This window comes from Schistocerca cancellata, chromosome 5, assembly GCF_023864275.1.
Source record: "Schistocerca cancellata isolate TAMUIC-IGC-003103 chromosome 5, iqSchCanc2.1, whole genome shotgun sequence".
NCBI classification, from domain to species: domain Eukaryota; kingdom Metazoa; phylum Arthropoda; class Insecta; order Orthoptera; family Acrididae; genus Schistocerca; species Schistocerca cancellata.
Window position 1 is genome coordinate 74,763,642 of NC_064630.1, and position 23,043 is coordinate 74,786,684.

Below are 23,043 nucleotides of genomic sequence, written 5' to 3' on the forward strand. Positions count from 1 at the left end.
ACATCCTGCCACTGGTCATCTCAGCAGCACTGATGCGTTCTCTGAATAGTTCCAGTGTTCTTGCCAGTGGCGGTATGTTAACACCTTCCCCAGTGTACACGCATACGAAAAAGTACAAGCCGTTAAATCGGGCGATCTGCCCCGACTTGTGGGAAGATGATATTCTCGGAATCAGCAGTCAGCTGTGGAAACAGCCACAACTGCTACATTTCAAGATAAGCGGTAGTCGTCACAGATTTCTCACAGCATCGTCTGTGCCACTGCATAGAAAGCATTAACCTTGGGCGAGTCTACTTCATGGTCCACAATTTCACGAGACTGTTCAGTGCCTCGCATTCTCACATTGTGGTGATTATCCTTTCCAAGTAAATGGTAGGTTCCTGAATATGAGAGTGGAGGTGAAAAGTTTATCCTGAAGTGCTTTCTGCGTGCCGGCCATAATCTTCCGGTTTTAACTGAAACACGGTCTGCAGACAGTACTGTTTGAAATGCAAAAGGCCGCCGCAAGATCTTCCACAGATCTTGCTGCGGTATTCCAAGTTCGTAGTTTGAACGGACGGTTTGCGTTTCTTTAGACTGCATGCGAAACTTTCCCTCACCCTCTTTACGGTTTTATCTGGCACAATTGGTGCACAGGCCTTTCCTGTATAGAGAGACAACCAGTAACCCTAACTGTCGACGAGAACACACAATGCTCTATTTACAAGGCGGTTCGTCTCCATAATTCCTTCTGAATGCACGCTACACTGTTGTAATAAATATCTCGCATGTCCCAGCACAAAAAACTCTTTTCTCGTTTTGTCCGTCATTTTGTCGATGCACTGCACTCATACGCCAGCTGGAAGGCACAATGCGAACACTGAGTTTACGATTATACTCATGCATCAGTGTTATTTGTACATGTAATACTAGGGAAAATAGAGAACTTTGAAAATGAATGAATCATTTGTATCAGCTTTGTATTGTTGACACAATAATATTCTATCAATGTATTGTGCGTAAGCGTGAGGCAAAGACTTAATTTGTGTGTGTGTGGGGGGGGGGGGGGGCAGCGCGCGTAGAGCTTACGGCTGCTCGACAGCGAGTTTATCAGCGCTCTCACACTCATTAACACAAAAAAATGTGGATAAATTCCCTAATATTGCTGCACGCAATGAAGAGAGAATCTATAAAAGGACACTCATTCACTTATTTCCACCACACTCGCATTGAGCCACATGCCAGCTGAGAAAGGATGGAAAGTGCTACACCTGGGAATAAAACAGATGGAAAACCATAGAAGAGCTAAAAGAAGAACACAGGGAAATGTAACTGGCTGACTACTTACAAAAAAGCCATGAGTGAGCCAGTCAGACAGTTAACACATTAAAAATATCTCCCTAACATTTTCGGAAACGAACAACAACACATCACAAAACTTTGAAAGTCGCACTACATCCGTCTGAACGTCACTTAAAATAGGGGGCAGATCTGCCAGCAAATCCGCCGCTGCTCTCTCGTCCGAAAATAAAATGAAGTCTAATAAAATATGACGCACACAGATATGTACGCCTCAAGCACCACACATTGGAGGGTCCCCATGCCGGAGCAACAAGCTATGCGTCAGAGGACTGCGGCCTATGCGAAGACCTCATCGCGTTTTCATGGCTGACAGGGCCGCGTAGTGGGCTGTACGAGGCGCAGCTCACTATCGGTCACTTCCAGCCACTCGTCTTGCCGTCGAAGCATGATTCTGTACCTAAGCCGCGAGGTAATAGCATGCATGGGGAATAACGCTTCCTTGACTGCTACAGCCGCCCTTTCATTCGCCGCAATACCCATATGCCTTGGTACCCAGTAGAAAGACACCTCCTTCCCCAGCCGTTGTAGTTGGAGCAGGAGCCCTGGACATTCTGGACTGCCTTATTTGCTGCTTACACTCGTTGGAAAGAGCGAAGGGCACTCAGAGAATCATAACAGACAAGGAATTTAGATTTCGAAGCACATGTCACATGCTCCGCTGCCTGCACGATTGCATATAATTCAGCGTCAAAGACAGTAAAATCCCGAGGCAGTCGTACCTTGGTGTCACGCTCATGGAAAACGACAGAGCAGCCAACGGAGTTCCACTAACTCGACCCATCCGGAAAGACAGCATTTAAGTTGTGGCGCTCATTTAAAATGTCATAAAATAATGTATTAAAACATATTCCGAAGTGCAATCTCTCCTGTACTGCAGCAAATCTAAAATTTCTCTGGACCCCTGCAATAACCAGGGTGGCAGACGATGAAAACCCTGGATTTAGAGTAGTATTTTCTCCACTCCAGCCGGCCGGAGTGGCTGTACGGTTCTAGGCGCTACAGTCTGGAGCCGAGCGACCGCTACGGTCGCAGGTTCGAATCCTGCCTCGGGCATGGATGTGTGTGATGTCCTTAGGTTAGTTAGGTTTAATTAGTTCTAAGTTCTAGGCGACTGATGACCTCAGAAGTTCAGTCGCATAGTGCTCAGAGCCATTTGAACCATTTTTTTCTCCACTCCAAGTGACTCCAGCACATGCCGCACGCGGATCCCAAATGGCCTAGTTGTTCGTAGATGACTGGAGGAAAGTCGTTCCAGAGGTGGACGAGCAACAGTATGGTATGCAGGTGAATTCGAAACTGCAAGGAACTTACGTGCCTAACGCACCATCAGGAGTTTCCGTCGGATTGTTAAGTGGCGATTCACCAGCCTCAGCCAGAGACTGGGTATGGGGCTGGTCCTATAAGCACCCGTGGCCAGCCTAATTCCCTCATTGTGGAGAGCGTCGATGATCTTCAAATAAGAAGGCCTCGCCAATCCATACACCTTGCACCGACAGTCCAGCCGCGAACGCACGAAAGCTTTATAAAACTGAAGGAGAAGCGCCCTGTCCGCTCTCCAAGACATGTGGCTAAGGCACTTTATGACGTTCATTGCCTTCAGGATTCTGGTTTTCAGGTCCCTCAGGTGTGGAACACGACACTATGGGAGTGGCCACGAAAGACCCACTGATGCAGTTGCGCGAGAACTGTATCTCCAAGTAGTGTCATACGCTGTACTGATATGAAAGAATATGCCTATACAATGATGTTTACATGGGAAAGACTGCTAAATAGCCATCTCTAGGAGGGTCAGGTTGTCAAGAGGGGACCAAAATCTTTGAAACTCACACTGAGAGCAGCTAAGAAGTTGCCAGATCTGTAACAATAAGCCAGGGTCTTTCCCACACATCTCGTTAAGGCAATGCTCCGGTAGCTATTGGGACATGTGAGGTCCTTTCCTGGTTTGATGAGATATATCAAATTCGTCTCTCTCCACGCGTCGGGAAAGTTACCTGTCCGCTATACCAAATTAAAACATTCGAGGAGGATTTCCTCTGACACTGGTGGCAAACGTCGAAGCATACAGTACCGCATTTGGTCGCGACTGGGTGCAGCGTCGATTCCAGCTCCCACATGGAGAATGAGTAGTTGTAAGACCCAGAACTGTTGCATCCGAAGTCCAACTTGCCCCTCTCTAAAGTCGCACGGCAACGACGAAAGGCCGGACGCTAGCATTAGTTGGCAGAAGTTCTTGCAAAATGTTCTGCCAGCGTCTGAAAGACGTCTCTGGGCGTTGTTTGGAGACACCGGTTTTCAACACGGCTGCTATTGGTGAACGACTGTGTTGACCGGAAATTCTACAGATGGCTTCCCATACTTCTGTAAAACAAGTAGAACGATTGATAAGAGTCCATGAACGCTTGCCATGAACTTTTAATGCTCTCCTTAAATACGCGTCGAGCTCTGGTTCCCGCGACTCGAAGGGCTGTGAGTTTGGCGACTGCTGGACGGCATTTAAACCGTCGAAGAGCGCACGCCTGTCGTGGTCTGTTAAACAGCACTTATCTGTCCACCATGGTTCACGTCGCCTCCTAAAGTAAAGAATGTCACAACATCACGCAATGTTTTTGACCTGGAAGCATCAGTTAGAACCCTCCCTTCATAGCAAACATTTCGGCGCTCGACGATGTGGAAGTAACATGTGTTGCGATTTCATTGTCTGACTTGCAAAACACAAGCAGAGATTATGCAGAAAGGGCGAAACAGGTCTGCAAAGCTTCCAGTGAACATTTCATTCAAGGCTGTATATATTCATGAACGACGACAACGAATTACAAATTAAACAAGTGAATTGTGAAATTTATCGTGCACATGTGCTGTTCAATATGTACTTCTTTAATGTAACAACCGTTGCAAACGAAATAAAACAATTATTTTCACAGAGAGCGTACATGAATTTTATGTCTCTGCTGCGACAACTGTTACTACAAAAATGTACGCTCACTGAAAGTTGATCTGGTCTTATGTGCCTTGGGAACAAGCAAAATAAACATTCTTGCTTATTGTCATGACACCCCGACCTTCAATTCCATCTGCTATTGTGGACAACGAGGTATCCGTCATTTCCTGATCAACAGGGAAATTCATTTATCAGAGTACAGCTTGACGGTTTCATATACATCTTCCAGTCAACTTTCTAATCTTTCGAATTTTACTGTCTTCAGTTATTCGCGTAATTTCTGTCGGAGCGAATTAAATTTGTCTCGGTCTCGTCAGGAACTGCGTTGTATTGTGCAATAGCACTCTTACACGGTACCAATACACTGAGCGAGCGTCAATATTTTTAAAGCTCCACAGGTTTCAAATGGCTCTGAGCACTATGCGACTTAACTACTGAGGTCATCAGTCGCCTAGAACTTAGAACTAATTAAACCTAACTAACCTAAGGACATCACACACATCCATGCCCGAGGCAGGATTCGAAACTGCGACCGTAGCGGACGCTCGGTTCCAGACTGTAGCGCCTAGAACCGCACGGCCACTCCGGCCGGCTCCGCTGGTTTCTTCAATATTTTGCGCAAACGTATGTGAGGGGCCTTTTAGATAGTAATGAGACAAAAATTGTGTGTCCACTTTTTAGGGCACCATCTTGGCATCTTTAAGATGGCCCCACACACTGAAATCCATGGCTTTCAGATCAGTTGATCTTGGAGACCACGGTACACATCCTCCTCGTTCAATCCATCTTTGGTCATAGTGTTGAGTTAGAAGTCGTCTCACCATGGCAACAAAATGTGCCGCTGCTCCGTCACGCAAGTACCACATCCTCTGTTGTTGCTGTAAGGGAACACCCTCAAGCAATCCCGGAAGATGATGCCACAGATACCGAAGGTAGTTCCGTCCACTGAGGCTGTCTGGTAACGTGCGGTCCAGTAAGAAGACCACCTAGTACCCCTAACAACACATTCAATGAGAAACGTCGTCGGTGTGAAGACTCATGCACAGCATGCTGGTTGAAGCCTAGATGACTCCACACGTGAGAGAACACAACACCACAAGTGAACCCTGCTTCATCTGTAAATAAAATGTTAATGTCAAACTTGTCTGGCTCATTCCAGGAATTTGTTTGGCAAATCTCCTTGTCGAGATTCCTCGAGACTGTTCAACTCTTTCCAGCAACACATCTTCAAGCGCAGGTGTAATCCGTGCATGCTTACCCGCTCCCGCAGCATGTGCAAAACTCGCAGTTTTTCGGAGACACTGACGCACCCTCGCAAAACGTTCGACTGTTGGGTTGCCTCGGGCAAAGTATGCTTCCTGGTACAAGGCTCCTGTGCATTGCCATTAGTGCAATCATACATGAAATGCATATCTGTAAACTCCTCGTTACAGCAATGTTCCATGTTACCACCAACACTCGTCCAACACAACCGCCGCTCCGCAAACAACTGACATGAATGGTGTTTTGAGTGAGTACTGAACCGTGGTATCCACTCTGTTTACAACGCCACGTCTCGAAAATGCAAACGAAGACCACATCACGGACTACCATGCGGTGTTTACACAGAATCAAGCCAATAATGGCTGGTAACCATAAAGCCTGAATTATCTCATAAACGGTTCATCTGCGGACCAACGTCTACTGAGACTTTTTTGCTTCTGGTACCGTGTACTTACAGCTACATGCGTTTACGCTATTAATTATGATACAAGCCGTATTTTCCACTGGCCATCGACGAAATAATAATAATAATAATAATAATAAATAAAAAAATGGCAGTAATCGTCGGGTCTTTCTTCATCATGACAATTCCAGCAGTCACAAAGGACGTCAAACAATTTATTATTTGACGAAGAAAAACCTCGAATTTATGTCTCGTTGGCCGTGTTCACGTGAGTTATAGCCTAACGACTTTGTTTGTTCCCTTGCGTCAAAACAAAAAGTATGTAGACAGCGACTTTTATTCTCAGGATGCTGAATGCTTCCAAAACCATGTTTTTGACGTACCAACACCAAGAGGGGGAAAATGTAATCATATGATAGCATGTGAAAGTATATAAATTTTAAAGGCGATGATTTTGAGAAACAGTAAAACGATCTGTACTAAAAATAATGTTTTTCTTTCATTGTCTTTGTAGAAAATTATAAAGCGGTCCTAGTACCTCCAGTGATACCACACACTGCAGTATGTGCCACATTGCTGTTCGTGCAATTAACATTTGTCTTGATGCTGCTTGTGCTACATCAAACTGACGCATGCATTTAATATATTTCAAGAGTGTTACCAGTTTATCATAGCTCGTTTGTGTGTGAAAATGTTTTCATGTTTTCTTTGTGTGCGTCGTGTGTTCTTCGACGGTTCTGTCGTAATACACAGGGTGGTAATAAATTATATTTACAAATTTAAAGTCCGCAGCTCGTGGTCGTGCGGTAGCGTTGTCGCTTCCCGCGCCCGGGTTCCCGGGTTCGATTCCCGGTGGGGTCAGGGATTTTCTCTGCCTCGTGATGGCTGGGTGTTGTGTGTTGTCCTTAGGTTAGTTAGGTTTAAGTAGTTCTAAGTTCTAGGGGACTGATGACCATAGATGTTAAGTCCCATAGTGCTCAGAGCCGTTTGAACCATTTTTTACAAATTTAGACTTTAATAGCTTTACAACTATAGTAGATTAGATTAGATTAGATTAATACTAGTTCCATGGATCATGAATACGATATTTCGTAATGATGTGGAACGAGTCAAATTTTCCAATACATGACATAATTAGGTTAATTTAACAACATACTTAAGTTAATATAACAACTTTATTTTTTGTGTGTTTTTTTATTTTTCTTTATTTTTTATTTTTATTTTTTTTATTTTTTAATAATTTTTTTTCTTAGTTTATATCTAAAAATTCCTCTATGGAGTAGAAGGAGTTGTCATTCAGAAATTCTTTTAATTTCTTCTTAAATACTTGTTGGTTATCTGTCAGACTTTTGATACTATTTGGTAAGTGACCAAAGACTTTAGTGCCAGTATAATTCACCCCTTTCTGTGCCAAAGTTAGATTTAATCTTGAATAGTGAAGATCGTCCTTTCTCCTAGTATTGTAGTTATGCACACTGCTATTACTTTCGAATTGGGTTTGGTTGTTAATAACAAATTTCATATATAACCTCGCGAAACTACAATCTTCTGGTATAACGACATGTTCTTTGACTGCTCTGGGAGATGGTGGAATGGAACTACAACATATGAAATATTAGTTCACTTTATTACAATAATGATACAGGAATATGCCGAATATTTACAACTGTCGCTGAATATTGAAGCATCACGTCATGCACACATTTACTAAACTCTTCTCTTTAAGTACAATGTTCACGAAGTTCAGAGTGACAGTTCAATCTAGGACATGACTAACACGTGTGTCCTAACTGGACGATGTTATCTGCTTGATCGGAGGTCACGAACTGGGGTGAGCCTTCCTCTGCTCGGCTTTATCTCTGCGTCTCGGCTCGGTGACGCTGCGGAGCTGAGAGAGGGCGTGGCTCCGCCAGCGCCTACCATCCGGTGTTAGGGAACGCAGCGACACATCGTTAACTTCTGTCGTATCGACGCAAGGTGCTGACTTTGTTACGGCGCCGTGATCTTTGGACGATACCATCGATAACAATAGCTGGTTTTCAGCACGTGGCATGATAACAATAAAGTTGTGGACGCCACAACAGAAAGCTCAGTGCGTAGCCTAATTCACGGGTACGAAGTCCGACACCTAAATGCATCCAAACTTTCGGTCATAGTATGGATGGGAACCGCCATCTCGACCAAGTTTGAGTTTGGCATACATCGTTGACGGCAGCAGGCAATATTCCCAATAGACAGAGTTTGGGTCGCCCAACTGCTTCAGACGCCGAAGTGGACCACTGCATAATTGTTTTCGTTTCCCAGGGAGTCTACCGTCAACAGTGCTGTTTACCTCGATATGTTACAATAGTTCGCTGTGCCACAGTTGAAACAACTGCAACCTGACGTCATATCGCAGCAGGATGGGGGATCACTGCTCCCCTAAATGTCCGACAGTTTCTGAATGAAAAGTTTCCACAGAGGTAGACTGGACGAGACAGTCCGAATCGGTGGCCCAAGGATCACGTGACGTCACACTACTAGACTACTGCTATAGGGTTGTGTAAAAGATAAAGTGTACCGAATCATGGTTACAGACCTACAGGACTAAAAGACACGCAATCACAACGCATTCGAAAATGTCGCCGTGGGGTCCTTAAAGCGTACGTTGACAGGAACTCAATAACGATTGGAAATCGTCCGTGCCACAAGAACGCACACTTCGAGCATGAAAGATGATACAAAATTTCACGAGTTATCTTTTTATTGAATACCCCTTATTATTAGCTATGGGCAATGGCCTTGCCGCAGTAGATACACCGGTTCCCGTCAGATCACCGAAGTTAAGCGCTGTCGGGCGTGGCCGGCACTTGAATGGGTGACCATCCGGGCCGCCATGCGCTGTTGCCATTTTTCTGGGTGCACTGAGGCTCGTGATGCCAACTGAGGAGTTACTCCGGTCAAAGAAAACCATCGTAACGACCAGGGGAGCGGTGTGGTGACCACACGCCCCTCCTATCCACATACTCACCGGAGGATGACCCGGCGGTCGGATGGTCCCGATGGGCCACTTGTGGCCTGATGACGGAGTGCTTATTATTATCATCTATAATACTGTTAAGGTTATTATAGTCTGAAGTTGTAAAGATGGTTTATGGACGCCCTGTACAAATTTCTGAACTGAAACGTTCTGTGCGCTGGGCTGGTACTCGAACCTAAATGCTTACTTTCCGCGGGCAATGCTCTTACAGGCCGGGCTATCTACGCACGGTCCACGATCCACCTACATAGCTCTTATGCTTGTTCAGTACATCTCACCTATTTTCCAAACGTCACAGATGTTCTCCTGCATACATTCACTGAACCAGCACTTCTGATACACAGTTCGGAGCTGCCAGGTTGTTTCACAACGGCGCACACTCTGTGTAATGCATATGCGCATTCCCAAGCCAAGTATTAGGCACATTTATGCGATCGGGAACGCTCAGTAGCAGCCAGGCAACATGTACATTTAACAATTAAGCGTCATCAAGGAGCATTAGTGATGAAATCATAGGAGGCAATGTTGCGCAACCCTAGTAGGGACAAGATCCGACTATTCGGGAGAAGGATCTTACAGTCTGACGAAGTGTTCTGAGACAAACTTCCGTCACAATGTCGGCAAACGTGACGTCAGATCCGCCTAGCAACAGCGATCTGAACGCCCATTGGCTGAAAGTTTGGATATATATATATATATATATATATATATATATATATAGGAAACGAGAGAAGTGTCCTTATTGGCTGAGGGAGAAAGTGGGGGGTCTCTCTTGTCCTTCGGGAAGACAGGGCGAGTTAGCCGCGAGGAGTCACTCAAAACGCACGGTCGAGCAACCGGGGCGGCTCTAAAAGAACGGTCACGAGCACATATTTCAGCTGTTAAATGAGATATAAAGTGAAGTTATTAGTTATCATAACGCCACGTGTCGTGGGCAGTGTCTATCATTATGTAAAGTCAGAAAACTGTGTTAATATGTTGTAGAGGTTCGAATATAACGGCGTAGCCCAGAGCCGCCATATTGCAAATTCTGATTCTATGACGTGTGTGACAAAGCAATTTCTGTATTAAAACAAGTATACTACAAACTTTGTTGACAATTAACAACTGGCATCCCTAAACACTCCACTTCAGCAGGATCACCACCTACATGGAACCTGGCGACCGACCGCTACTACTGTTTGACGAGGGACTTACTGAAGCAGCAAGACACCAGGTTAGTAATATCGCCCACAGAAGCACTTCCTTCTCGTTAAAATGTCACTGAGGGCGTTGTATCTGCTACAGAGCAAAAATTCACTCCGGGGATTTCCGAGTTATCGTTATTTTTGCGAGTTCTCTTGGATTCGTAGTAGCCAGCGCAATTCCTCCAGGTCTTTTGAGCGACTGCTACAGTCTAGGATGTGCCGACAGAGATGAAAGCCAAAGTTACGCAGTGGCGCAGTGAAATTCCCGCCGGGCGGCATCTGGAGGGAGGTCAGAGTGAGTCGTCAGCCGGCTGGTAAGCCCGAATATGCAATAACCGGCGCCGCATTCCACGCCGAGGCCCCCCCAGGCAGGCGACATCGATCCCACGCCCGCGGCGTGGCACGGCGCGCCACAAGCCTTCTGCTCTGCCTGGCGTCTGCTCTCGCCCTCGACAAGACGGGCCGTCGCCACTCCTAACTGCCAGTCTATATCTACATCTACATCCATACTCCGCAAGCCACCTGACGGTGTGTGGCGAAGGGTACCTTGAGTACCTCTATCGGTTCTCTCTTCTGTTCCAGTCCCGTATTGTTGGTGGAAAGAAAGATTGTCGATATGCCTCTGTATGGGCTCTAATCTCTCTGATTTTATCCTCATGGTCTCTTCGCGAGATATACGTAGGATGGAACAATATACTGCTTGACTCCTCGGTGAAGGTATGTTCTCCAAACTTCGACAAAAACCCGTACCGAGCTACTGAGCGTCTCTCTTGCACAGTCTTCCACTGGAGGTCATCTATCATCTCAGAAACGCTTTCGCGATTACTAAACGATCCTGTAACGAAGCGCGCTGCTCTCCGTTGGATATTGTCTATCTCTTTTATCAATCCCACCTGGTACGGATCCCACACCGGTGAGCAGTATTCAAGCAGTGGGCGAACAAGTGTAATGTAACCTACTTCCTTTGTTTCCAGACTGCATTTCCTTAGGATTCGTCCAATGAATCTCAGTCTGGCATCTGCTTTACCAGCGATTAATTTTATATGGTCATTCCATTTGAAATCACTCCTAATGCCAACTCCCAGATAATTCATGGAATTAACTGCTTCCAGTTGCTGACCTGCTATATTAATATATAAACCGCCTGTGCTACAGTTAAGTCACACACACACACACACACACACACACACACACACACACACACACACACACACGCGCGCGCGCGCGCGCCAATCCTGGCAGCAGGCGCACGGTTAACACGAATTATGCGAACATCTGAAAAGTCGCCTATAACGAACAGGTGGGAAAGACCTTTTAACAACTAAACGTACTGGTCACAATCCATCCCACACACGTGCGTTACCTAATGCGTTCCAAAACGCCGCGCATAAAACCGGAAATTTTCCGGGGGTCAAACAGGATGTTTCACAATGTTCTCACGATTTGAAATTTGAATAACGCGCACTAAAGAGAAGATGCAGCGGCTGATGACGCCGTCTATTAGTAGTGCGGAGTGTCGATCTAAATGGTTCAAATGGCTCTGAGTACTATGGGACTTAACATCTGTGGTCATCAGTCCACTAGAACTTACAATTACTTAAACCGAACTAACCTAAGGACATCACACACATCCATGCCCGAGGCAGGATTCGAACCTGAGACCGTAGCAATCGCGCGGTTCCGGACTGAGTGCCTAGAACCGCTAGACCACCGCGGCCGGCGCGGAGTGTCGACTTTCATCCCATATACAGGTCAGAAATCGCGTCGCGCTGGGTCGAAGCAACACCGTGCGTTCCAGGTGGAGTGCCATTTTCGCTATGGCAAATTCGTCGAGCGCGTGCAACGTGTCTTTCTTAAGCGTTTCAGAGATTCAGCAGCAAATCCTATTCCTGCTCGCCTACACATTGAATTGGTTAAGAAACTTCTGTACAACTGTCAGTGCATCGAATCTAAAGTGAACTGGTTATCGGAAAACCGTCGGAACTCCCTAGAACATGGAATGGGTACGTAGTAGTTACAGGCAAGCCCTCGTCCTTCGTTACGAAAACTTAGTTCACAATGACCTCGCAAGATCTCCGTAAAGCGCCCGTAACCGCACAACTTCTAAACACGCTTGTGTCGAATGGCGGCCATGCCTCATTTAAGCGTGCCAGATTTTTACCTACGGGGTTATTTGATGGCGAGAATGTGTCCTGACACGTTGAGAAGCTTGCAACACTTATAAGATTGAATTCACTATGAAATTTCCAGAATTCCTCCAGCAGTTCGAAAGATGTATTCAAAAACTGGTTGAAATAATGGTCGTCATTTGTCCTATGTAATATTTCATAAGAAAACTGGAATAAATGTTGTACCTTGCGTAAAATGTTCAACTTTTGTTTCGCGATTAGTTTCTGCGTCATTCAAATCTGAAATCGTTAGAACATTGTGAAACACCATGTAGTACCCTCGGTTCCATTGGCCACAGATTGTACAAAATTACTGTTTCAAAAAAGTCACTTGATCGTTGTAAGTTGTAAATCGGCGTAACTGAGTGACGAAGTAAAGTAAATTCGTATGGAATGAATGGCTTGGAGTCCCTCAAGAGGGAAATCAACCGCCTGTTTCCAAGTCCTTTCAACTGCATACCACTTCGGCAACTTGCGGGCCATTAACTTAGCTCATAGCCGCAGTAAGCCTGCCGGAGAAAGGGGGCCTACAGTAATAACGTGGAACTCGAACCACGCGTCGTCCCTTACCTATTTTCACATCACTGAGAGGTGAAGGCTACCGTGAATGTGGACTGAAAAATTCCTGTGTCCGACTATGATTCGATGCCGCGACCTTGCGCCCTCCAGGCTCTTAAATTATAACCTGACGTGACAGGCGGCCATTACTGCACGGTCACTGGTACCACAAACTCAGCCGGCGGCCGCTGTACACAAAGACGCCAAGAGAAGAGGACGCCACCCAGGAAACTTGCAATCTAGTAAGTCATTCTGTACTCAACCCGAAAGTTGGTTGGACATGACGGTGTTACTGGCCATAGTCCTATTGCAAACTATTTGCTCTTGGCTTCCTCTGATCTGTGAAATGACTTGATTATCCTGTTGGGGGAGGGGGAGAGGAACCGTCGGCAGAGATAACAACCACGCTAGTATATGATGGACCACGGAGAGCTTTACTACAGAAATTTCGAGAGCACTTTCCGGGAAAAGTCGGACAACATCCTTACTACTCCATCTCACATACATCACGCGGTATGACCACGACGAGAAAATTCTAGAAGTTAGAGTCAATACAGAGGCTTACGGACAATCGTTCTTCCCTCGCGCTATTGGTTCAAATGGCTCTGAGCACTATGGTTCAAATGGCTCTGAGCGCTATGGGACTTAACAGCTGAGGTCATCAGTCCCCTAGAACTTAGAACTACTTAAACCTCACTAACCTAAGGACATCACCTCCGCCGGGACCAGCCGGCAATATTTGGCATAGCCGAAAGCGTACACAACGGTAATCCGAGGATCGTGGTATTGAGTCCCATATGGGAAGACTTTTGTTATTTTCAATTTTTACGTCACTTGCACTACAAATAAACCGAGGTAATGCTTAGTATATTGTACTTGATGTGATGAAACCCTATTTGTAGAGCAACAAATTTCTTCCGTTCACTGATTCGTGAGGAGAGTAAGCAAATCCACAATTACACCACGACATTTCTCAGAACGAGGATGGACTGTCATCGTTCACAATTAAATGGTTCAAATGGCTCTGAGCACTATGGGACTTAACAGCTGAGGTCATCAGTCCCCTAGAACTTAGAACTACTTAAACCTCACTAACCTAAGGACATCACACACATCCATGCCTGAGGCAGGATTCGAACCTGCGACCGTAGTGGTCGCGCGGTTCCAGACTGAAGCGCCTAGAACCGCTCGACCACACTGGCCGGCCATGCGCTATTCGTGGGTGTCACAGGGAAGTAGGATCAGTTAGTGGCACCAGAAGTACCCTCTGCTACAGACCGTTACATGGCTTGCGGATTATGTAGATAGATAAAAAAAATTTCCCACACAAGTAAAGCATTGCCCGACGAGCAAATTGTGATAATAAGAAGAAAAAAACCTCGCATCGACAGTGGATCGCGCTATGTACCTTTGTATTTGCGGCAAGTCAATCGTACACCAACCTGGCCGCACGACGGCCTCACCATGCTTTTTCTTCTGTTAATGTTTTTGTTAAGGTGTACGTGTGAAGTAAAATACGATAATCTTCAATAAGTAGAGCAATAATTTTTTTTTTCTCAAAGCAGTGTGGTTCTATTCATGATACAGTTCCCCAATTCTTTCGCTATAAAATCCTATTTTTCAGCGAAATCTTCGTTCAGTTCTATGGCCTTGTGCCATCTTAATGTGACAACCTGTACGCTGTCATGGTACCACTCTACTGGTCTGCGTCTCAGGGAAGTTTCTTCAGAATCAATGAAGCCCCATCGTTGCTGTAGTGCATCCCGCGGAGTCCATCGTTCAGTGGGCCACAAGGGATGAAGTCAGAACGTGCGAAATCTGGGCTGTTAGGAGGATGAGGTAAAACAGTCCACCGAACTTTGATCTCCTCTCGGGTGCACAGACAAGTATCTGGCCTTGCTGTATTGCGGGGAAAGATACGTGCGTTTGCATTTTTGCGATCATGAACATGCTGTAACCGTTTCTCAAATTTCCTAAGAATCCCACAACAGACTCTGGAGTTCTACGTATGGACATACGAGAAAACATCGAACAGAATAAGCCCTTCAGAGGCCCATAAAACTGTAGCCACGATTTTACCAGCTGACGTGCTCTTTTGAACCTCTTCTTCGAAAGAGACGTTTCGTGGTGCCACTCCATGCATTGCCGTTTTGTTTCAGGCTAAAAGTGGTAAATCCGTGTTTCACCGTCTGCTACAATGTTTGACACGAAATTATCCTCATAACGAGCGAGGAATTCGGTACAGATGTTCCCGATTTCTTCTTTGTGCTCTTCACTTAGACTTCGAGCGACTCACCGGGCATAAACGTTGGAATACGCTTGCTCGAGGACCAGCACCACAAAAAGAGAATTGAAGTTGAGCACTGAGCTGTTTGATTGTTATTCGTCGATCACTTCGAAGAAGAGTGTCCGCACACTGCAACATGCAGGAGTCACAGCTGTATATGGCCGAGCTGCGCGTCGGAGGCCAGATAGATTTCTCTGTTCTGTTAACGAAAGACGCTTCGCCCGGCGACTTACCGTGCTTGTCTCCATTGCCTGGCGTCAGCAGACAGTCTGCAAATGCATGTGAATATCTGTTATGGTCTGATTTTCCGGCAAAGGAAATTCAGCATCTGCTCTCTGTTTGCAACGCATCTCAGTCACAGATACAATTTTCAAGACTGGTTATAACGTTGCCATCCATCCGGTGTTACTGGAAGTATATGAGTTGACGTGGGAATGTTTAAGGATGTCGCAAACAAAATTACAAGTTTTTGAAACCAAAATTGGAAAAAAATGAGAACATACAGTTGCAAAGACAAGACAGCTGAGAAAGTATACACGTCTGGGTTTAGCGTCCCGCTACCATCGTCGTCATTATAATACAATGTCACCTGGGGGGGGGGGGAGGAGTCATCGCAAACATTCGGCCCAAATGATTTACATATTCGGGCAAAATATTTACTGGGATGGCTAAACTGGGGCGGTAGGAATCCTGTGTGTGGGAGAAATCCAGAGCCAGAACGGTAGCAAAAGGGAAAAAAAGTATCAAGAACTGTGGGATGGGGCGAAGCTGTAGAAACTTTCTGTTTTTGCAGAAACATCCTGCTAGCGAAAAGGGCTCATTTCGCAGTTGGTTTGCCGCAAAGTGCTTGCTTTAATTAGGACGACCAAGTTCGCAACACTGCATCGCCTTTTATTCCGCCTCATATCAGTTTCCCTGCGTCTACCAAAAAGTCTTACTTAACTAAACACGACGGAAGTCATATACTTAATGTGTTCCAAGCAAAACCGGCAGCAATTAAATGCTTTATTATCTCTCTGAATCGAACTGGTAGACCTGGTAACATGGATACAGCGGTACGAAGATTGCAGAGTGACGTTGCACGTTAATTCATATCGATGTTACAAATAAACGCAAACGGAAAATCTTTTCTTTTTACTTTCCAAGATTTACAAACAGGAAGATCAAGTTAATGTCAAACCACTAGGTTGCGCATATTGAATAACTGTTCAAAGTTCGCGTAGGGTAGCTCGTATTATGCTATCGCGAAATAGCGAAAAGAGTGTCACGGACATGATACGCGACACGGGATGGCTCTCATTAACACAAAGGCCTTTTTTGTCGTCGTGAATTCTACTCACGAAATTTCAATCACCCTCGCTCTCCTCCCAATGGCAATATATTCTGTTGCCAATCGCCTACGAAGGGAGACACAACAGTCGTAATAAAACAAGAGAAATCAGGGCTCGCAAGGAGAGACCAAGTGATCATTTTCCCCACTTTTATTCGAGAGAGGAATGGTGGAGAAACGGTCTGGAAGTGTTTCTATGAACCCTCTATCAGACACGTTAGAGTGACTTGCAGAGTAGTCATGTAAATGTAGATGCCGATCCGTCCATATGTATAAAAACACGATATTATGGTACAGTCGGAAAACATCGTAGCGTATCAAGCCGAGTAAGATTCATTTTTTGAATGCTGAAATTTATGACTGCAATTATCTGTCACCTTATTTATGTCATTTCATTGTAGCCATTTTTGTTACTGTTTTTGGTGGAAAAAAAAGTGGTCACAGCTACAAGCCGAACCGTTGTAGTAACACTTTGTATTGCAACTGGTGTATTTATTTCACTGCATTAGCCCTCAACACTACGTATTGCACTTGAAATGACAGGCCAGCTCCCAAATTAATCATACTGTTCATAAAAATTTACTTTTTCGTAGCTGTGGTGTGTTCACTATATCTGAAAATTGTAAACAGACAATGTTATAGTAATGATGCTTCAAAAGGTTTTGGAATCAGAAGAACAATGTTTGTTTCTTTGTTAGCTCGAGACGTGCCATTGGTGTGGTGGACACTACAATAGTACTGCTATGTGATTTGAAAACATGTTAATGTTGTAACTGTGTGAAATTAAAAAAACGGAAAGAAAGATACGACTATGTAGCTAAGTTGTACCTAGACACTACATGTGAACTTTTACCTTAAGGTGGGACACTGTTAATGATGATGGTTGGTTTGTGGGGCGCTCAACTGCGCGGTCCCAATTTTTTCACAGTCCAATTTTGTACACAGTCCAACCTATTCACTGTCACGAAAGATAATGATGATGATGAAATGATGAGGACCACACAAACACCCAGTGCCCGGGCAGAGAAAATCCCCAACCCGGCCGTGAATCGAACCCGAGACCCCGTTATCCAGAGGCAGCAACGCTAGCCACTAGACCACGAGCTGCGGACAACACAGTGAATCAAAATAGTTCATTCATATGCTTGTAGACAGAGAGTTTATGCGGCGGTGAAGAGCACACTACACATAAGACTGTCACCAAAATGTTTAATCACTTCAGGTGAAGAGAGAAGCTGTGATGTGTCTGTCTCAGAAAGACCACGTGTTAACGCATACAATCGCGTGACCTTTACAAAATCACTGTTTCTCTACGATACTATGGATTCATAGACTATGTAAGACTCTTGTACTTTAAACCAACGGGGCTTTGAAGGCGAAAGGAGAGCAATGAGAAAAGGGAGAAAGAGCAACGCATAACATGAAGTGAGGTCTTGGTCATTAGAGGCGGAACACAACTGCACACTGGCCTTCAACCTGTTTAGCCCATTCACTACGATTGGAAAGTATGTTACCAGAGAAGACGTGGAAGTTTGCTGCATGTTATTGCTCTGTATCAAGGTCCCACCGGTAAATGGAAGTCTTCTAATGGTCTGCACAATTCTTACAATTACAGTTTGCATCTGAAGGATGTGCTGTCTTCCAGTTTGACTGTTAATCCTCTGCTCTCGCCCGTACTGTCGCATCGAATTAGTTTAAGCCTGCAGATAGGCAACCCAAAGAACAGATTTAAAGAGCGGTCTGCTGTCGCGCCTTCCCGGACAATTCGCATCGATGAATTGCAGGCACGCACTGACGTTTACCGCGTCACAACCGGTGCCCATGTAAAGCAACTGTAATGCGACTTTATAACCTTGTTGGGATGCTGTATCCACCGATATGTGCCTGTTTTCTATAAATCTTGCAGTTTTTGTGCAGTAGTCTTCTGAAACTACAAAGGTACTGCAGTGGTAAGACCTGAACTACCTTTCCCGAGTTTGAAAACGGAACTGGAGGAACTAGTTTTTTGTTTTCTTTTTTATTTGTGACGTTATTAACTAAATAATCGTACACTGATGTCGCCAACTCATGGCCACCAACGAAGCATTTAAGCATCAATGCTCAAGTGGTTTAGGGAAAGCACAATAAAAACCTAATTCATAATGGGCAGACATTTGATAAAGCTTGCTCCTCCTGAATAAGAATCCAACGTCTGAACTACCGTACCAACCTGATCGGTAGAAGAATAATAGTAAAAAGAGGAGCTTACGGATTGGCTCTCTGCTATTTTCTTCATACAGTACAAACTCCTGAATCAATAAGCTGCATTTCTCAAAAACACTCAAAAAATCAATCTTTAAAACTTGAAGATCCGAGCACCGCTGAGGATAAACAATTTTGAGTATTATTTAGACAAAACCACCGGTACGAACGTCAGCAACTTTCTAGACCTGAAGTCGTAAGATCTGTAGTTCGATTCTCGTCTGGTGTAATAATTTTTCCCGCGATTAGTAATTAAAAAACAAAAAATATCATTTTCTTGGGGGATTATGTTACACCTTAGGAGAATCTTCAAACCTTGAAAGTCGATTTTCCAGCGTGTTTTTGAGGACTGCACAGTACTACTTTCGTAAACTGATGTCCGAGCACTTACCTTCAAAGCCTATAGGTGCGAAAAAAAATCGCCGAGAACCAGTCCGCGACGTCTCCTGTAAGGAAATTACTCGTGTAACTCTAAACTGTCAAAGAGAACCGAATGAAATAATTGTCAACTTCGTTTCTAAGCCTGTTGTCCGGTATTCGCAAGGAGAAGGGAGACTTGAATGGGTTCCGGAGAAGCCGGCGGCAGTGCGGGGCGTGAAGACGCATAAGCCGGGCCGAGAGCCGCTTACAGAGAAGGCGGTGCTCATCAGACGCGACGGTGCTCGCAGCGCCCTCTCGGCGTGGCTCTTGCAAGCACCGCCTCGTAGCAGCGATCACACTGCTCGGGCTCGTGTTACGAACAAATAGCTCGAGAAAAGCATGCAGGAGAGCTTCCGTGATGTTTGGAAAGTAGGGGAATGAGGTACTGGCACGACGGAAGCTGCGCGAGTTGAACGTGTTTAGTGTCAAGATTACGGATAGCTTAGTCAGTAAGTCAAGGTTCTGGATTCGAGTCCTAGTTCGGCACACAAGTTAATCTACCAGGAAGATTCAAAACAGTCGTGATCTTTGCGGGTCACACTGAAGCTCACGGGCGTTGTTAATTGCACCGCGTGACAAAAAAGTGAAGCATCCAAATTGACGGGGGAAACTAAATGATACTTCAACGGTTGAGAGGGTATGAGACGATATTTTAATGATTAAAGAATCATACGAAGAACTTGGCAGTACGAGTCCACTTGTCAGTATGACGTTGTACCCCGTCTGGCCTGGATGCAAGCACTCATTTGTTTGGGAAAGGTGTTACAATAGCCACTGTATCCTCCCTTACGGCAGGCTCGCCCGTAACTGTTGTAACTGACGTTCGAGCTGGTCCCACATGTATGGGTCTTCTGGTGACCACCAGAGTATCTCAACATCATACAGACAGGTCACAGAGACGTGTGCCATATGTGCACGTGTTGTGTACATAGTTCCGCGTAGTCAGCGCGTACACAACTTTCCCACTAGAGCGCGCCCCGCTAAGCACAACAGCGCAGGCGCAGCGCTCGTCCGTCTCCGCACTACGAGATGGCTCTGCCTTAGAGACGGACCAAATTCTGTTTCCGCCGATCCGTGTATTAATATGTAACGCAGCCAATGAGATTGCTGCTAACGTAGAACCTTTTCTCCTCACGGATCACACTCGCGCAGTGATACCTGAACGCGTGAGGTATTATAACGAGTGTACAGACCGATTAGTCAGTCTTCATTGGTCTGCACCAGTGTACATTAGTCTGTACCAGTCTATAGTCAAGTTTCAGTCTGCGCCTAATAAGATTATCATATTCCTGTACATAGCCATGAAGAGAAATGTATAGACACTTTGTCAAGTATCAGAGATATGTGAGAATAAGATTAACGTACCAAGACCAAAGGAACTTCAGATTGTCAATTTTCTGTTTAAAGTTGGTCACCGTCAATCTGCTACTCTAAGCGTGCAAGTGGCATTTCTATCGTCTGACCTAACGGCAGAAGATAAACACGCCACGATAAGACCACAAGACATATTGCTGACACTCGCCTACTTCGTTAGAGTGACAAGTCAAATAATCTGATGGTGTGTGTACCGAAGGTCTTACAGTACGCACACCACAGCACGAGAGTTGTCCTACCAAAAACACGATACTGTTGGATGCAGGCTGTCCGTGACGCACCACTGTTTCGTCATACCAGATGGATGGCGGCCTACATACGCGATAGTAATTCCTTGGTCTGGCTGCTGCTACTCTCTGACCAGTGGTGCAGAATGACACAGAATGTAGCATGGGTTCCATTAGTTGTTCTCGGATGGCATGAACAGACGTAAATAAGTTACGACACGCTTGGTGCACAACACGGCGATCCTTACGTTGGTCAGACGTTGTCGACCCAACACTAGACGAGTATGCCTGCCCTCACGTTGCCATGTAGACCAAGATCGGACACCTATTATACCCTAATGCGCCACAAATCTGAATACTGCACGATTCGATCAGCCAGCTCAAATGGAGGCCCAAAATTAGTCCCCTTTCAAACTCTGTCAGGTGCTAATACGGCTGTCTCACATGAGTACGTGGCATCTCCACGTCCTTCCCAGTAATCACTACACATGACACTGCTCTTGCCCTTATATGCCCTATCAGGCCTGGTAACAACACTAACACGAAAACACTAGTGCAATCTGGCGGCCATTCCTCGTGTCACAGAGAACTGCAACTCTATTCATTTACCCACTGATGATGTGTACGTGTACAAAGTTACAGTGACATCCGACTATGTTTCCTATGTAAAGTGTCGATCCTTCCCGTTCGATATCGTGTCGGTACTCGAGAGGCCCTGGCAGCTGCAACCGCTTATCCCGTAGCGGCTGGCAAGTCGTCGGGTCCTTACCCCCTGCGGCCGTGGCGCGTGCTAACGGCCTTTCTAATTGCAGGCCGCGTGCCGGAGCCGCCGATTGACCCGGAAAAGGGGGAGGGTGCTGGCTGCTGGCAGTCGAGGACCCCCGCACGGACAAACACCATTAGCTGCCGGGCGCATCTGCATGCCGCAGCCGAGCGTAAATAGTCTGGAGAAACATGCTCCATTACTGTCTGCTCGAGTTATAGAAGGGGCGCTGCGGCGAGGTCCGTGGTCGGGTGTTAAGTGGCATCGGGAATCGACTTCCCGCTGAAAGTTATGATCCGCATTTTCAGTTCTTTTCCGTTCTGTGTATCGGGATAAACTGAAGTGGCGACCAAGTACAGGGTGGCGCAGAAAGACGGGAAGTTTGAAGTAATTACAAAAAATAAAGGAAACTTATAAAACTTTATTTGATGCTGAAATCTGTGTTCTACAAAAGTGGAAATTTTATTACGCTTCATTTTTTTAAAATTTCATCATTTAAGTGCTGACCATTCCGCCCTACGCATTGAGTGTGCGGATTCTGAAGAACTTGCACAGCACGGTACAGTGTGATCTTGGGCATGTTGCTGGGGTTTCCTTCAGTCTGAGTCTTATTTGGAGCAAGGCTTGTTGGTCTACTCCGGTGCACAACGCCCTTCATATGTCCCCATAAAAGCAGTCACTGACTGAGTGATCTGGAAATCGTGGCACTGCAGCCTAGACAGTTGGGCAGTGTGTCAGGTAGCTTCATATTTTTGCAACAAGGTCTGCTGAATGCCAACAAGAGACTGGAGCCCTGGAATCAAACGTCTCTTGTCACATTAACATAACGTTGAAATTCACACTCACAGCCGAGCCTCCTCCATTTTCAAAGAAGGAAGAGCCTATCACACCACGACACGACGCTACAGACCACACAATAACTTCAGCACTCCAGCGGACGATGGTGAAGTGTAGCTGGACTTGTCTGAGCTCAGTAACGCACGTTCTGGTTATACACGTATTCACTTAGGTGAAAAGGGTTTCATCTAACATCCAAAAATTTTCAATGATGTTAGAGTTGATTTTAACCAACAGAAATCCACAAAATTGCACTTGCAATGCACAATTATTAGGTTTTAGTTGTTGAGCAATATGAAGCTTCTGAGGATGGAATTGACGGTGATTATTCATGAAGCTGACATATATTTTCAGGAGGTACTCAGTCGTTATTTGAAGGTTAATGCTATAGACCCCAGAATTCACAAGAGTGGAATTTTCCGAATTTGGATTTTTTGCATTGTTAGTGTCATTTTTCAATTTCTAGAGTTTCTTGAGGAGCTCCACCAATACTACCTTTTTTTCTTTGTTCAGTTATCAGAATCCTCAGTTGTTGCATTATTATTTCACTATAGCATGAGTACTTGTCCAAAGTTTTCAAATGTACTTTACATAAAATTGTAGGCTGCTGCTCTTTGTTTTCCAGTTTCGAGGGTTATCTTATTCTTTAATAGTAAGAGGGCAAGAGGCATTTTCCCTTATTTTTAG

At 45.3% G+C, this 23,043-nt stretch overlaps 1 protein-coding gene and 1 pseudogene across 1 annotated transcript in view; one reads left to right on the forward strand and one right to left on the reverse strand.

Moving 5' to 3' along the window:
• LOC126187479 (uncharacterized) overlaps nucleotides 1-23,043 on the reverse strand; it is a 769,527-nt gene that overhangs the window by 85,944 nt on the left and 660,540 nt on the right. The window lies entirely within an intron of this gene.
• LOC126189964 (5S ribosomal RNA) lies at nucleotides 8,717-8,834 on the forward strand (annotated as a pseudogene).